The sequence below is a fragment of the Populus euphratica genome, unplaced genomic scaffold (genome assembly GCF_000495115.2).
Source record: "Populus euphratica unplaced genomic scaffold, PopEup_1.0 scaffold703.1, whole genome shotgun sequence".
NCBI lineage: Eukaryota > Viridiplantae > Streptophyta > Magnoliopsida > Malpighiales > Salicaceae > Populus > Populus euphratica.
Window position 1 is genome coordinate 62,707 of NW_011500571.1, and position 14,942 is coordinate 77,648.

The 14,942-nt window shown below is 30.6% G+C and overlaps 2 protein-coding genes across 2 annotated transcripts in view; one reads left to right on the forward strand and one right to left on the reverse strand.

Annotated features, from left to right (window-relative positions):
* The window catches only part of LOC105115451 (LRR receptor-like serine/threonine-protein kinase GSO1), a 91,794-nt gene that overhangs the window by 36,662 nt on the left and 40,190 nt on the right, over positions 1-14,942 (reverse strand). The window lies entirely within an intron of this gene.
* The window catches only part of LOC105115448 (uncharacterized), a 35,333-nt gene continuing 29,456 nt past the window's right edge, over positions 9,066-14,942 (forward strand). Inside the window, exon 1 of the mRNA XM_011012333.1 lies at positions 9,066-9,146. The gene's annotated coding sequence lies outside the window, so the exon portion shown is untranslated. The remainder of the gene's footprint in view (positions 9,147-14,942) is intronic.

Below are 14,942 nucleotides of genomic sequence, written 5' to 3' on the forward strand. Positions count from 1 at the left end.
TGAGTTTCAGGACGTTTCGGGTCAAAACCGTCATTTTCTGTCAAAACCGAGTCATCGGGTCAATACGGGTCCCACCATGTCGACCGCAATGAAAAATGAGTTTCGGGCTGTTTCGGGTCAAAACTGTCATTTTCGGTCAAAACCGAGTCCACCGGGTCAATGCTGGTCCCACCATGTTGACCGGGATGAAAAATGAGTTTCGAGCTGTTTCGGGTCAAAACCGAGTCCACCGGGTCAATATGGGTCCCACCATGTCGACCGGGATGAAAAATGAGTTTCGGGCTGTTTCGGGTCAAAACCGTCATTTTCGGTCAAAACCGAGTCCACCGGGTTAATACGGGTCCCACCATGCCGACCGCGATAAAAAATGAGTTTCGGACTTTTTTTGTCAAAACTGGTATTTTTGGGTCAAAAAACTCGGTCCACCGAGTTGATACCCGTGTAAAAAAGTTTTTTTTGTAATTTAAAATTAATTTTTAGCGGATGAAAAACTTTTTATAATACTTATTTGAATTTTTAATTTTTACCCCTATAAATAAATATTATTATTATTATTTAGTATTATTATATTATTATTTAGTATTATTATATATAATAAGACAAATAGTAATCGATGGAAATTGAAAATCTTAACAATCCGTGAATTGTTGTCTGAATTCATTGGCTATAAATAGCGAATGAATTCAAGACAGAGGGAGGAAAAAAGATAAAAAATTCATTCTGCATGAATTCGGAATTACTGTTCGGGTTATGGGTACTATTTATTTTTTTTATACTTTTTCTGCACCCTAGAAAGATATTAAATTTTTTTTTTAATAAATTAAAAAATACCAAAACTATCTCACCGTTAGATCTAATAGTATTTAGATCTGAGCCTTTGATTTCTTAGGATACAATACGCTTTACCACACCAGCTTAAACCCAAATCAATCTCAGCCGTTCAAATAATCTGCCCTTCGATCTGGTTGCGCCGCGTCAGCAGGTATACCGAGCACTTGGTACACCGCGCCACACCAGATCGTAGCCCATTCAATCCTGACCGCATGATCAACTTGGAGATCAAACGAATCACAGCCGCACGATCTGTTCATCCGAGCTCCTACGGTTCACAGCCTTCAGACGCACGAGCGCCCCATACACTCGTTCACACCGTAGCACAACCCAGAGCTTCTCTCTCCTCTTGCCGGCGATTCTCTCTCTCTCCGCTGATCTACGATTTCCGGTCATCTCAAGCCTTGAAACCACCACAGAATTGTGCATCGCCTCACCCTGAGCAAACCCCGGCCTTTTCACACTTTTGCACCGGCTAATTTGGCCGGAAAAAGGCCGCGACCGACATCGACCAATCGACCTTCAAGTTGTCGATTCTCCCTCCTCAGCCATCAACGGACAACGAGACCACCACCATCAGAATCCTTGTCCTCAGATCTACCAGAATCGACTATCTTTTTCCGGAAAATCGCCGGAAACTTTCGCCCGTGAACAGTAACCGCGGGTCCAGTGGCATTTTCGTAAATTTTCGATAAATCCGAGGGTATTTCAGTCTTTTGCCTATACAGGGGTACTCAGCTAATTTTTTATGGTATTTTTTGATATTTTCATATATAAATATTTGTAAATTTTTGCATGAAAAAAAAAAGAAAAGAAAACAAAAATAAATAACGACGCGGGTTTAACACCCATTTTATCATATCACTGTTCATAGGTCAAAAATCCAATTTTCAAGAATTGATATATCTATTTGTGAATGATATCAAAATAATTTTTATTTTATAAAATAAATATTATTTGTCGACACGTCTCTTTTATTTACAGAAAAGGACCGATGTCAAAAAAATTAAATACCAAATATGGATTATGTCCATTATTATTTATTTTGGTAAATCAGATGTAACTCTCCTTTTTAGGGATAAACGTCGACATTTTAGACAAAGTCTCCTAATTTTAGGGACTGATGTCATTTTTAACGCGTCTCCTATTTTTAGGGACCAACGTTAACCATGTTAAAAAATTTACAAATAAGCTCAAAATATAATAGCATTTGAATTAGAAAAAAAAACACACAAGTTAAAGGTAACCTTTCTCTGAAAGGATGTTTTAAGGGTGGTGTCTACCTTCCCTTAATCATAACTAACCCAGTACCTGAATCTCTGGGACCAGTGTCTAATTTTGGATTTCTAGTTCCCTCAAATTACTAGATGGCGACTCCAATAAAATCTTTATTTCCCCTAATCAAATAAAAATTAAATTCCTTTTGTTTTAAAAAAAAAACAAACAAAAAAAGGAGTGGAGCCGTCACCCGACGCCGTGTAGCGATAGTTGGATACTCTGCTTCTATGTTGCGAAGTCAAAGGGTGGGTTTTGTTGGGTATGCGACCAAAGTCTCACATTGGTTAGAAATGGGGAGGATCAAGGGTATATAAGGATGGACAAATATCTTCATTGGTATGAGGCTTTTTGGATATAACCCAAGAGCAAATCCATGAGGGTTTAGGCTCAAAGTGGACAATATCATACCAATGTGGAGATAGGTGGTGTCCGTAGTCCTTACAAGTGGTATCAGAGTCATGCCCCCGAGTTAGCCATGATGGATGAATCCTCGGAATACCGAATAAAAGGTGGTGGGCCCTAATTAAATCACGAGCTGATCCATGGATCAGCTCTATTGGATAGGCGGTGTACTCCGGATGCTTCATGGACGTGTCTTGATCTCAACACGGTGAAGAGGAGTTGACCTAGAAAAAGCAAAAACTCTCAAGTCAGGTAGTGCTCTCCGGATGCTTCATGGACGTGTCCTGACCCCAACACGATGAAGTAGAGAGAAGTAGAGGATGAAAAATCCTGGTTGGCAGAGAGTGGATGGATAAATGATCATTTGAGGAGAGGTTCGGTGGTCCTTTGTTCGAGGGAAGGATTATTGGGTATGCGACCAAAGTCCCACATTGGTTAGAAATGGGGAGGATCAAGGGTATATAAGGATGGACAAATATCTCCATTGGTATGAGGCCTTTTGGGTATAACCCAAAGAGCAAATCCATGAGGGCTTAGGCTCAAAGTGGACAATATCATACTAATGTGGAGATAGGTGGTGTCCGTAATCCTTACAGGTTTACCCTTTTGTTCTAATAACAAAACGAGTTTAGGATTTCAAAGTACTAATCCAATAAACAATGATCTTCTACTTCATAGGTTTGGACCCTTTTTTTCTTGTTTAATTGTAAAATTGTACAGACGAGGGCTTGGAGCAGATAACTTTCCTTGGATTGGTTATGTCATTTATTTATAGATCTAATTGTATACTATCACTTGGTGGTCTAAGAGGCAATAAATTGATAGAATTGGTAACGAAAAATAAATCTAATGTAAACTTTTTTTTTCAAAAACTTTCCAATATCAGCAACAGTTCCTCCAAAAAAAAACATAAAAAACAAGATAAATAAACAACCGAACGCTTTCACTTCATTGATCCATAAATATTAATATTCCGTTCCTGGTTTTCAATTTACTCATGATACCTTTAGATGGACAGTGCCAACAGTTATTTGCGTATTTACTATATCAATGGATTATTAAGAAATAATAAGGAAATGAGAAAGGGTAAACATTATCAAGAAACCCGATAACATGATCCGTTAATTTTATAATCGGATATGTTCTATGATTGAAGAAATGCCCAGGCAACCATGGGTTATAATAAACACCGTGTGGGCCAATAAAATGAAAACAAAAGACAATATCAATGGCTTGCAATGAAAACATGCAAGAGGCAGTCTAATTAGAAATCATGCAAGCACTATATATGTTCCGTAGCAAATGGTGCTGTAAAATTAAAACAAAAATGTAAAAACAAAACAGGTAGATGCATCGGAGGAAACGTCTATCCAGACCCGAGGAACTTGGCAGAGATCATGATTTTCCTGAAACTGGAGTCCTCTCCGTAGTTTACCCCTCTAATCACAGAAGAGTTTCAGAAACCCATCTCCCCAGCCTCTGGTAGATACGGGTGAGTGTTGTCACACTTGCATGGAATATTTTGTTTGTACTTAGTAGTGATTTTGGCAATTTACAGTATTATCATTCCCTTTATACAACTTAATCAAGTCCTCTCTCCTCGAAAAAAAAAATCAATTACAAATTAACAAAGTTGCGAGAATGAAAGTTGAATGCAGACGCAGGTCACTTTTCATTTTATTTTTAGACAAGTCTTGAGAGTTGAAAGATTAATCATGCAAATCAGTTCCCTTCCATGGATCAGGAATGAGAAGTCCAGTTTATATTTTTAGCCCAAATAACTAATTAAATAAAAAGGCTGAGCTTAGAGACGGTAGATAGACATACAGTACAAACAATCATCACAAACTAGGAACAACCATCTCTCCAGTAACAAATTCACCTTCTGAAGTTGGAGAACTTTTGAAAACTAGCCAACACAAAATAATTGCAAGAATACATGCAGTTTTCAATGAAGTAAAACCACCTGCGTCGCCAATATGAATTGATGTAAAGAATTGCTGCAATCATCATCACCACAGCTATGTAACATATACCAAAATTGATGTAGAAAAACTCCATGTCTATGAAATTATCATCTTCTTGTTCATCATTATCCTTTGGCTGCCATGGTGATTCTTCTATATTACAATTGTTTTGCAATGGAGATCGACACAAGAAGGGATTTCCTTCATAACTGTTTTCATCGAAAGGTCTCAAACTGATACTTTTTCTCTCGAGTCTTACCTGACAAGTTATTGTGCGCCACACTAACAAATTATCATTGTGTTAATTTCAGTAAATTACCGACAGATGACATCATTCAAGTTGTTGTAAGAAACATCCAAACATTCAATCTGCTTCAAATTTAAGAAAGTTGCAGGTATAGATCGAGCAAGATTGTTGTGTGATAAAATTTCCATCATTTTTTTAATAAATATTAAACCATTATTTCTTTAAACAAATATGAAAAGAGAGTGCAGAATCTAAAATTCATGAATTTCTCAAAAAACTCATTGCCTCTATAAACCATGAGAACATCTTTATGATTTGTACAAACGCAGCATCTCTAGACTTCTTGCTCCTTAGCTTCAGTTATTCTACATTGGCTTTCTTCTTCTCACAGTGATACTGAATATAGTCTTCTTAAGGATAATACAATATTTTTTTATCATTATAATCCACTCTAGGTCTAAAATTTGATACAGAGTTACCTCTACCAAAATTATTTTCTTATATTATTTTTCTAACACGAAAATCATAATTTTGCTTATGAAAGAAACCCATTACAATTAATGTCGTATTATAATTGACATAATTATTTTCTACTTCTGAAATCTTATCATTATCATTTTTTTACCCTTCCAACCTAACTACTTCAATATCTCTCCCATTGATAAATCATTTTTTTTTACCCCTTCCACCCTCCATAAAGTTACCATTTAACTCCGCTTCCGAGATTAAATCTTAAAATTTTTTAGATTAATTTTTTCGTACCCTTGAAATTGTTATAAACAAAATTAAAAGAGGTGAAAAACTCCTTTACCCACGTATTAAGCATACCCCAACACATAACACTAGTTAAATCTTGACTTAACATCTCAAGTTAATGACTAAGATTTTGCAAAATGAGAAATAATAGATGAGTAGTATACTGAAAATAAATATATATTACATGTGGAGCAGGTATAAAATCAATATAATTTATTCCGGAACAATAAATAGATCAGGATAAGACCCATTAATTTGGATTTTGAATATAAGTATATGCATTGAGTTTTGCATATTAATTTGAAAGTTATTTGGATTTGTTTAGAGAATAATGTCAAAATTAGATCAAATCAAAACTTTGCTCCAATCATGGATTTTAACTTTTAGGAGTCAAACCATTGGGTAGAGGTAGAGTTGGATTTAATAACTATAGTTGACAACCTGATTGCAAAAAAAAAAAAACATTTGACATAGAAACTTTTTTAGGAAAATAAATAATTTACTTTGTTAATTTTATTTTTCTATTCATTATTACGATGCTTTTATAGTTTTTTCCCCTTTTTGAAAGGAATATTTTTTTTCTAATTTATTTTTTTCTATTCATTATTATTAGGGTTTTCTAGTTTATTTTCTATATAAAGATTTATAATAATTTTTTGAAAAATAAAAATAAAACAAAACAAAATTAAATATTTTTAAAATCTTTTTATATTTATAATATCCTTATTTCTTAGAGTTTTAACTTATAATAAACATCAACATTGAAAAGCATATGAACATAAGCACTTGAATGCTTTGGGCATGGGTTGGGACTTGAGAGGTGGTGTCTTAACGGGCATGGGCCAGATATTTTTTTTTTAATGCTTACTCTGTTGGATAGGCTTAATGCCCTGGTAATAACCACAACAGGAGTCCGACTTAATTAGAGTTGATAGGGCACAAATATATATAATATTGTGCTCCGATTAATACAAAAACAATAATATAATAATAATTAGGGTAATCTGTTATGTTACTCGGCTTTCTAACCTTCTCAGAATTGCATCAATTAAGAAACATTAATGGTCGCAGAGAAGGTTACTATAGACCATGAAGAAGTTGTCGATTTTGTACGGAGGGTGCAGAAGCGCATCAACAAGGAGGCTTACAAAGACTTTTTGATGACTTTATGTGCATCCAGAAACAAGTGCAAGGACGTGGTGGATGTGTACAGGGATGCGGTTTCACAGATTTTTGCCAACTTCTGAGGTGATACCTGATCTGGAAAGCAAATTGCAGATTCTATAGATATATAAACGAACTTAAGCTTTTTTTAATGGGTTTTATATATAATATTTTCTTGTAAACTCAAGTCTTACAATGGATTTGCTTGCGTGGTTTTGCATGTTAACCTACGATTGTAAAGTCAAGAGCATATTAGAGGGACAATATAGTGTTTTTTTTATAAAAGATATCTAGTTAATTTGTATATAGCTTAATTAATTTAATAAACTTTAAAATTAATAATTATATAAATTTTTAATAATTCTAAAATTTATAAAATTTAAAATAATGATATCTAAAAAACAAACCCAAAATCTAACTAGTTAAGTCATATTCTAAGATTATACCATCGTATTTTATATTTATTAATGGTGTGGGACAAGAAGGAATTATAATAAGGTTATATAGCTTATATTTAAATTAAGGATAAGTTGATATTTGCTATAGGTTAATAATTAAAAAATTATTTCTTTGTTTTCCTGGTAAGATAATATTCACAACGTTTTTTTCTCAAGTGTTTTTCATCTATATTCAATCTTTTTTATACATATTATTTTTATTTTGTTGTTTTCATTTCAGATATATATTTTTAAAAAATCACCTTATAAGCTAATCTCCAAAGTATATATTTATCTAATTTTTAATTACTATATATACTTTTGAATATTAAATTTAAAATTTATGTGGCATATGTTTAAACATGCAAGTGATTTAACAATAATTATTTTAAATATGTACGTGAGTTAACATCAATTATCAACCTCCAATATCTTCCATTTTCATGTATATTAAAGATATATAGTTTATTAAAAAAACATTGTAGTTAAATATTGTTCCCTCAATTATGACAAATTATATCTCTCATTTGTGATTGATAAGTAAGTCAACAACTAAAACTTGGACTATTGATGAAAAAATTATGTAAAATTTTAATTTTTATAATTTTATATATAATTTAAGCAACTGGAAACATGAATTCAAACTATAATTATCAAGTTCTCAGTTGACACGAAGCAAGTTCAGAATCACTAATTAGGATTAATTCTATTGATTTATTTTTTTTATTTTATAAAAAATAAACATATTATTATTATTTATTTTAAAAATAAATTAAATGTTTTTACATGATTTTAGCGGGTCAATAATTAACCTGAGTTTTTATTGGATTTTTGCTCCGTTTCTTTGTATGAAAGTTATTTTCTTTTAAAAAGTGAATTTTAGTAAAAGTAAATTTCTGAAAAGTGAATTATTTTCTGATATTTGGTAATGTTATGGAAAATAAACTGAAAAATATTTTTCAATGTTTTGTTAAGTTATGAAAAATAAATTGGAAAATAATTTATTAATATTTTATTTTTCTTAAGTTTATTAAAATAATAAGGAACAAATCTTATAAATTAAAAAGTTGAATGAGAATGAAATTGAAAAAAAAATATAATTTCATAAATTATCTTAAATAAAATAAATAATAATCAAAATAATAAAGATCAAATCTAAAAAAGAGAAAGAAAGATGAAGAATTTAAAATAATAATAATTAACATTTCATAAAGTATTTCAAATAAAATAAGTAATAATAAAAAAGGAGGACCAAATTTAATATATAAAAAATTTCAATAAAAAAATAATATGAGAAAAGCAAATAGCAATTATAAAGATGAGAACCAAAGTTAATATAAAAATTAAATTTTAAGAAATAAATTTAAAAATTAAATATTCAAAACAAAAAATATATATTGCAATAAAAAATTTGAAGATCAAATTTGATATAATTAATAAATAATGATATTTCTAAATTTTTTAAAACTTTCAGAAAGTGTTTTCCATTAATCAACTTTCCTAACAACAAACAAATACAAGAAAGTTTGAAAATTGATTTTCAGAAAACTATTTTTCAAAAAATAAATACACAAAAAAAAAACTTTCATGAAAATCAAGTCAAATTTTTTGATTAAAAAATATTTTTTATTTATTGAAAAATATTTTTCATTAACCAAAAACTATTTTTTATTAACTAAAATAATTTTTTTTAAAATCACTTTTTAAAATACAAATATAACCTAAAAAGTCAATTAATTTAGAGCTTTAGCTTGTCCATTTATCAATTCACGTCAGGTTTAAAAAAAAAACGATTGCTACCAAGTCCGACCAAGGTGCCTAATCCTTCCAGTGTTGGACTAAATTGAATACAAGTAAAGTAGAAGGACTAAAGACTAAAATCTAAGTAACCTCCCCAAGGGCCGGGTACAAAGCGTGACATTGATCATTGACCCCTCCCTGCGGGCCTGTTCATTGGTAAAGTTTTATCAACTCCTACTCATTTCTGCTCGGCAATTAAAGACTCCGGCTGTCAAATGCCGTCGGAAGACTAAATCCGGTGACCTCCCAACGATTCTCTCCCCGGTAAGTTAGAACTCCAATCTTATCCTCCCCCCCCCCCCCCCCTCCTCTCCTTCTTATAGGGTTTTTAATCCAATCTTGACTCAATCATCCTCTTTACTGTAATATGTTAAAAAATCTATGGTTTTCTATATGCATATCAACACAAATATTTCTCTATAAACTCTTTTTGTACAACATGAATCGTTACAATATCTAAATTGATTTTTTTTTTTTAAACCTCTTGCATGGACATTTAATACGGTCTCTACTAATATTTTACAGATTAGATAATGTATAATTAATAAAACCTTAAACTCTATTACAATAATTCATCATCTTCCATCTCTGGGTAAATCTCGATCTATCCACTATTAATATCAAATCTATTTAAATATATAATAATGAAAATATTTATTAATTAATTATGTTAACTAAATAAATTTGCAAAAATATTGATTTAGTTCCATTTTATTCAATCTATTTCAATAGTTCTCTTAATTCATTATCAATTATATATCTATATAAATTCAAATTTCTAAACATTTATAAAAAAATTATAACTCTACAATAAAATTAATAAATAATAAAATAATCCTATTAAATAAGCCATTATTTATTTCATCATAAAACACTTGACTAAAAAATTCAATATAAATTTCATTAATTTACAAATAAATATAATTTTACAAAATCTAAAACAAATAATAACATGTGCCATAACCTAGTACGTAGTAAATGAAGTAGCATACTCCTTAACCGGGAGCTCCTATCCTCAGCTTTCTTATGGCAATTTTTTCAGTGAGGTTCATTTGAGACTTCTATGAGGTATCTTTAACAAAAATTTTCCTTTCAAAGCATAGGAAAAGTGAAAACTCGTTTCAAGTGTTGCGCTTGCTGACATACTAATTAAGAGCCAAAAGAAATTAATTAGAACTAGAGTTTCAGAATGACAGGCTACATTCATGATATTCCCCTTGAACCGTTCGTCTTAGTGTATCAAATATTATGGAAAGAAGAAAGATGGATGGAGAGAAAACAAAACTAATTAATGAGCAAATTAAGCAAACCAGAGCACGCACCTTGGCCTATACTGGAGAAAGGCAATTGTTTGGTTCAAGCAGCAGCAGAGCCACTTTCCTAGAAGTAATAGTACTGAGATGCTGTGTGTAGCCTCTCTCACTCTTTTCGATTTGTATATCTTTAGCTCTTCAACTCGATGTGATATATAGAGACACACTACTCTTTCCTTTGCTCTCATTGTTTCTTTCTTTAATCTTCAAGTAACTAGCTAGTTAGGTTAACTCCTTTGATTATTGAGGAATTTAATATGCTCGCATAAAATTTTCTCGCTAATCTAATAGATGCCTAACCACTAAGTTTTGGGCTGTTGGTGAATTAATATATAATTAAAGTTGGAATTTGTTCCCCAATCTATGTTTTTTTAGGTGAAATGATTGTTTACATCATATTTTAAATAAATTTAAAAAATATCAGCACAATATGACGAGTTGTACAAGTTTTAATTTCAAAAATATTTTTCATTAGGCATTGTTTAATAAATTAAATTTTAGATGAGTTGGTTTTTTTCATTTCATATATGATCATGATAGAAATCTCATCTATCAGATAGAATTCAAAGCCACTTAATTATCAAATTTAGTTGGAATAACATCTAAAACCATTATTAATATCTCATCTAATAATTTAATTTTTTGAATTAAGATAGTTTTTAACATGTTAAGATAGAGTCTAATAGACAAACCTCACAAAGTTATTTCTAAGAACTTAATTTATTAAATGAAACTCTAAAAATGAACATTATGTTGGATTCAGCTGGTAATATAAAGCGATTACGTTGGTGATTCCATAAGGGCATTCATATCACTAAGACTAAAGCCTCAGCTAAGAAAAAGTATTACTTATATCTTGTAAACTTATAATCAGTTGTAAGAAAAAGTATTATTAATGGTTATTGGATGTTTATCTAATTATTAATTTTAAAATTTATATAGATTAATAAGATAAGAATAAGTTGTCCAAAATATTCATATAAATAAATAAATAAATAAATAAAATAATTATAATCAATTGCGCATGTAAACGATGTAGTATGTAATGGAATTTTTTAATATCTTAGCCGCCAGAGTGTTTAGTTGGGGCTGGCATTGTTAATTAACTTTAAATAGAAACTAAAAGAACCGGGAGAAATGAACATTAGAGGAGCGGTTCTTTTTTTTTTTTGAGATTCATCTAAAATATTTTTTAATCTTAGATTAATTTTTTAATTATTTTTATTTTTACTTTATTTTTTATGAGATTATCATACTAAATATTTTTATATTTAATTTATACTTATATAAAAATAGTTAAGAAAAACAACATTATTAAATTAAGTATATGATATAAGTTGTGAGTTTGATAAGTTAAATCATGAAACTTGGATTAATTTTTAATATTAAAAATTATTATCTTAATTATTTTTTTAAAAATCAAACCATTATATTTAGATATGTCAAGTCATTAGATTAATAATTCTTATTCAGGTTAATTTTATACTCTAAATTAGATTAAATGAAGAGTCAGGTTGAAAAATTTACAAATAGGTCACAAAAACTTAAATGGCTAGATTAAACTTCAAGAATGATTTGATCATAAGCATTAAGTTGGATTCTAAATTTCACGTCGGAGACGCTAGAACTTACAGCTAGACTTTCCCTTGCATTCAGTCGGTGCTATTATAAAAGAGATCACGTTGGTGGCTCCATGCGGACATTCATATCACTAAGAACAAAGCCACAGCTAAGCACAAGACCTACAGAGCACGGAATAGATTTTTCTAATATCTGAGCCGCCGGAGTGTTTAGGCCGTGAATTTTTCTTTTCTTTTCTTTTCCTCTTTGATTAATGAGTTGAAGAAAAGGAGAATATATGGCGTTATCGCATGTGTTATGGCAAGGGTAATATAAAATATTTTAGGAATAATAAAAGGAGACTAAACTGTATCCAAGGCCGTAACCTATTGGTTAAAGTGTCATTAGCATCTGAATAAAAATTTAACGTCATTATTCTGGATTAAATTATTTAATTTATTTAGTCCATTCACTAATTCATCCACTCATCACAAAATTTAAATGTTTTGAAAGCAACCAAAACTTAATTAATTATCAAATTCAGTAGTAAAAGTATAATAGTGTATACAATGATTCTTATCTAATAACTTTGTTTTTCTGAATTGACAAATATTCACAAATTGATTTTAAAAACTTAAATTGTTAAATTAGCCTCCAAGAATAATTTGATCAACATTAAGTTGATTCTGATTCTAAATTTCAAACCAGAGACACTAGAACTCTCTGCCAGATCTTCCCTTACATTCAATTGGTAATATAAAGATTCCGTTGGCGACTCCATGTGGACATTCATATCGCTAAGATTAAAGCCATAGCTAAGCACAGGGGTGGCTGGGTGGGTGTGTTGTAATTTATAATGATTAGTGGTAATATAAAGAGATTCCGGAGGTAATGAATAGGGACATGCATGTGGCCTACAAATTTTTAAACATCTGAGCCACCGGAGGGTTTAGGTGGTGAAGGTTTCTTTCCCCACTTGCATTTGTTAAAAGAGTTAGAGAATATTTAACGTTATGTACAGGAGGGAAGGCAAGGCAAATATAAAATATTGTAGGAATAACTATAAGGGCTGAATTGTAACCAACCCCAAGATTAATGGTCTAATTATCCTTATCTTTAGGCAAAAGATTATATGCTAATGCTAATGGTGTATGAACAAATTGTTAGATTTAATTTAGTTTATATATTAATTTAAATTATATATTGATTAATTATTGTTTGGCATATGTTATGATTTACGCATGAGTTTTTTTAAGGTGGAATTAAATATATAAGTGACGTACACTATCAGATTTTATAGTTTTATTGACAGAAATTCCTATTAATATTTACACTCACATTCAATTGATAAATGTTTTACCAATAAGCTCATGGATTTATGCAACCATTCCATAATAGTTAGCTAGAATATTTTAAAAAATAAAAAAATTTAGTCGCATCTGCATTAAGTTCTTTATCTATTATTGAATATTGACTAATATAACCTTAATTCATTCTCGTCGCATATATAATCATATTCCTATAAGAATTACTGTTGTCATTTACAACTCCATACATAACCTTATCCTCTCTACTATAACATGTTAAGAAACCTACGATTCTTTATATGCATATCAACACAAATATTTCTCTATAAACTCTTTTTGTACAACATGAATAGTTACAACATCTAAATCGATTTTTTTATTCTTAAACCTCTTGCATAGACATTTAATACGATCTCTACTAATATGTTTCAGATTAGATAATGTATAATTAATAAAACCTTAAACTCCATTACAATAATCCATTATCTTCCACCTCTGGGTAAATCTCAATCCATCCACTATTGATATTAAATCTATTTAAATATATAATGATAACAATATTTATTAATTAACTATGTTAACTAAATAAATTTACAAAAATATTGGTTTAGTTCAATTTTATTCAATCTATTTTAATAGTTTTCGTAATTCATTATCAATTATATATCAACATAAATTCAAATTTCTACACATTTATAAAAAATTATAACTCTACAATAAAATTAATAAAATATAAAATAATCCTATTAAATAAGCCATTATTTATTTCATCATAAAACACTTGACTAAAAAATTCAATATAAGTTTCATTAATTTACAAACAAATATGATTTTATAAAATCTAAAACAAACAATAACATGTGTCATAACCCAATTTGTGAATTTTTCAAAAAAAAATAATAATAAAATAAATGAATTGAAGATGGGGTTAAAATAACATAAATTGAAAGTTTGGGGACTAACAAGGACCGATTTATAATTTTGGAAGTTAATTTGATAAAAAAATTAAAAGAATTAGAAGTTCAAGGATTTAATACTTTGATTTAATTAATTAATATAATAAGGTTTAATTAAAGAAATATCAAAGTTTGGAGTTGATTTTGGGTCCGTTGATCCAAATGAATAGCCACTGATAGTATAATAGTATAAGGGGATTAATTAATTTTTTTAAGATTAATTTTTAAAAAAATTAAAAATTAAATTGATTAAATTAAAAACCCGTTTTGTAAATAGCACCAAAATGAATCCAGGGAAATGCGCCAAAGACAGTCATCCAATTGCTAAATGTGAGAAGTTTAGGGGGGCAAATTGGAAATATCCATTTTAGTCGGGAAAACGTCGCCGTTTCCACTATTCATCATCCCAGGGACCGATTCGATTGGAAAATCCAGGGAAATGCGCCAAAGACAGTCACCCACGACTCTTACCCCAGCTGCCCACTATCCTCCATGATACCATTTCAAAAGGCCATGTTGTCGCTACCAACAGTCCTGCAATGGCAGGACTGCTAGTCCCCTGTTTTTCCCCAAAGAGGAACGAGCGTGCTTCGGCACGAAGAGAAGGCTTTCTCTGGCTTTATAGAAGCCAAAGAAAGGCCAGAGGGGAAGGCAACAGAAGGAGAGAACAAAAACACTAAAACAACGAAAAACCCAGAAAACGAACAAAAAAAGGAAGATAGAACCAGAAAAACGAGGACGAGAGGGAGACAGAGACGAGCAGAAGGAAAGAATATAAGCAGAGGAAATCGTCGAGACCAGAACCAGCGTTGCCACCGTCTTCGTCATTTCAGGAACCAGGTACGCTCATTTCCATTTTGAAAGGTAATTTTAATTACCTTCACACTGTTGATGCACACGTGACTAAATTCACGCGTGATTCCT